Source organism: Protopterus annectens, chromosome 7.part0, assembly GCF_019279795.1.
Source record: "Protopterus annectens isolate FY-2018-M chromosome 7.part0, PAN1.0, whole genome shotgun sequence".
In the NCBI taxonomy this organism is placed as follows: domain Eukaryota; kingdom Metazoa; phylum Chordata; order Ceratodontiformes; family Protopteridae; genus Protopterus; species Protopterus annectens.
In genome coordinates this window covers 185,252,032-185,255,708 of record NC_056739.1, presented here as the reverse complement: position 1 = coordinate 185,255,708, position 3,677 = coordinate 185,252,032, and positions in this window count along the sequence as shown.

Below are 3,677 nucleotides of genomic sequence, written 5' to 3'. Positions count from 1 at the left end.
AAAACAATAACCCCAAAACCTTCTAGACACATATAATTAATCTTTTTTTGCATCATTGTCATACTACCTAACCATCACCTTTTCTATCCACTCCTCACAACTTTGAAGGCATGGTCATTCTAACTCCAACTTTATACAATCTGTGCACTCCCCACTCTGTAACAATACCACCACTACCCCATCTTCTCCTCTCCAACCTCACGATCTTACACATCTCTTCTCTCTACAACCTGTCCATACCTCTAGTATAAAAAGACATCTTAAGTTTAAATCTGCAACTCTAGCTCCTGACAACCTGCCTGTGGAATAAATTAACATAACAACAGAAGCCTTAACTTATCTTGTTTCAATCACTATAAATTAGTCTGCCAAAGAATCCCATGTTCCCCTTCTCTGGACAAAAATCTCATATTCTTCCACTCCACAAAGATGGTAATGCCATTGAATTCAGTAACTATCATCCTTTTGCAATTCTAGCCCCCCTATCCAAGCTCTTGAAGAAATATGTACAACCTGTACTACTTGCTTACCTCTGTCAAAATTCTCTTCTTTTCCCAGCCCAATATGGGTTCTAACTACACCACACCACCTTCAATGTTCTCAGCTTCATTAATACTGCTAACTTAAAGAAAAAAATAGATAATCATATATCCACCCTCATACGTGATCTCTCAAAGGCTTTTGACACAATCTCTCACCCCATCCTACTACAAAAAACTCTCTGATCGTGGATCATCCCTGACCTGGTTCCACAGCTATCTCCCCCACAGATCTTTAGCAGCCAAATAGCAGAATCCAGTTTCTTCATTTCTGCCTATTTCAGTTGGTTTTCCTCAAGGAGCCATACTTGGCCCCATCCTCTTTAACATATTCATAAATTCCCTCAACAACAGTGTGATGCCCCCATGCTGTGCCAGTAATCAAGGAGCCTGAATCATCACCACTGACACTGGAGAGGGATGTGCACTTGGAATACAATTGAATACACTCAGTATTTCCAGATGCAGACCTCTCTGTATCAAGCACAATTTCCCTTAAGAGTACACAGGGAGCACACTCAGCTCGGGGTCTGGATTTGTCTGTATCTGCCTCCCTCCAGGTCCCCAGTAAGAGTCCCCACTGGTACAGCTGTAGGGTTAGGTCCTTGGCCAGAGTGTCCAAGCCAAATCCTCAGGCACCCTCTCAGCAAGACCATTGCTTTGGGTCCTTGCCACAAGTAGCCGAGACACACACACACACACACACACACACACACACACACACACACACACACACACACACACACACACACACACACACACATTGTGAGATTTGATTTTCCACACACAAACACAAACTCCTGGGAAAGGCTGGCACAGATTTACCTGCTGTACCCCTTCTGCCCAGAGTATAAAGTATTTATCACTGCCACCAGACACTACAAATTCAGCTTCTCTAAGGCCCTTAACAAAGGGTGCCCAATTATACTGTGCAATATTAATACTAATACAAATGGTAGTAGATGATCAAGACGGCGAGGCCTTTTGGGAGTGGCCCACACAGTGACACCAAATAAATATAAGCACTCTCAAAGCTTAAGTACTTTCTAAAAGGACCAGCCACAATAAAAGTTTTAAATATATTTAATAATAAATAATAAAACAGCATGAAAATACTGAATATATATTTACAGTAAACCACAAAGTTCAAATCACAGGAAATACTGAAAATAACGTTGATGGGCAGACTCATACAAATAAAGAAAAACAGTCTCTAAACTAAGCTTCACTATATTTCTGACTGAATCTAGGAGCATTACTATTCCCTAATAACTTGCTTGATAGAGCAAGGTACAGTGAAATACATGAGCAGTCAGGTTTCCCAAAACAGAATATTCAATACTCAGAGATTACTCCCTGTAAAATATAATACCTAAGATGGCTTGTAGAATGACTTCATCTGGTCATCTGACTCTAGATTTTGATAGTATCTCCCTTTGAAGCTGAGACAGGAATTTAGCATAGACGGCTGCAAAACACATCTAAATGTTTATGTCAGTGCCTGGAGCATCCCCTCTTTTTACTGAGCTAATGAATAAAGGCTTCTTCCAGATCCACTGTCTGTAGTCCTATTCAGCACTGTAGGTGTCGTTCTACTGGTTTAAAAGCTCATTTACATTTCCCTTATTTTTCTTAAAGTAAGCTAGCTGGTTAACCTCTGCTGTCCCTGTATCCTCTATTAATTTGTTTTGTTTTATTTTATTTGCTTTTGTTGACCAGTAAAGTCCACTGGGCTGAAATGAACCCATTTTCAGTGGAAGCCTAGGGAGAAAAGCTCCAATAGCAAAATACAAGGCAATAGAAATTTGTTAAACAAGTGTTTACAAACAGTAGCAAATTTACAAAGGGTAGCAAACAGGAAACTCACTTGGGACATTGTGCTGCAATAACAAAATGCAAGATAATAGAAATGTGTTAAACAATTTTTACAAAGAGTTGCAAATTTACAAAGAGTAACAAACAGGAAACTCACTTGGGACATTATGCAATAATATGGGTAGAAGTTGTGAAAATAAACTTTAACTCATGGCAAGGTATTCAGTGTAGACAGAACTGAATTATTTAGTACATGTTAGACAGATAGAGTATGCCATTAACTTATGCAATATTCTTAAACCAAGTGGGGAAAAAGCTACACAATTATCCTTCTATCATGTAGAGCAGAATGAAGTAGAAGGTGCTTTTCATGGGTGATATAGATGGGAGAATAATGATGAGTATAGGGATAGAAGCAGTTGAACAGGAAATCAGGTTATAGACGATTTGGAGATGGTGCATGGGCAAAGGCATTGAAAAGAGAGATATTGATGTAGAGACTTTTTGAATAAGGGGGCACTATTAATGGTCTGGAGAAGAGGTGGGAGAGCATACATATACATTTAATTCAGTTACAATAATACATGTACATTGCTTTTCATTCCAACAGGGCGCACTGTTGATACATTTTAACACAGGCAAACCTCACAACTACATTTTCACACGAGCATCTGTACAAATCAGTTTAATGTACAGATGACATATAATTTTTTACAAAATTCCAGTTAGCTGTGCTTGCACAAGTCATACATCCACTGCCCTACTTCTCCAGGCATGGCTGACAGTGCTTCCTATCATCACAAACAGTAAGACAGAACTTGCCCAACGTACTAAATTACTGGGAGTACATATAGATGACAATCTGAAATCTGATTATCACATCCATAATACCACAAAACAAGCCTATCAAAAACTAGGTTTCCTGTAAAGAATCAAAACTTTCCTAAAAGACTCATCTAGGATTCATATTGTCCCATATCTTTTCTTCTTCCTACTCTGCTCTATGCGGTACCTATTTTTTACAAACCTACAATCTACCCAATTAAACAAGCTTCAGTGGTGCTATAACTACATAGTGAAATTTAATGCCAACCTTCCGTACATAAACCACCTCTATTATGCTGTTAAACAACTGCAGTGGCTTGAACTACCTTACTACCTGAAATAATCCCAACTCCTTACCAGCCATAACCTTATCCATAAACCCAGTCATTGTACCCCTTTTAAATTTGTTAGAGCATTACATCCCAAACAGATCTCTACATTCCAAGAACAAACTTTTATTACAACTAGAAAAATCAAATAGCACTGCTGGTAGCTGGC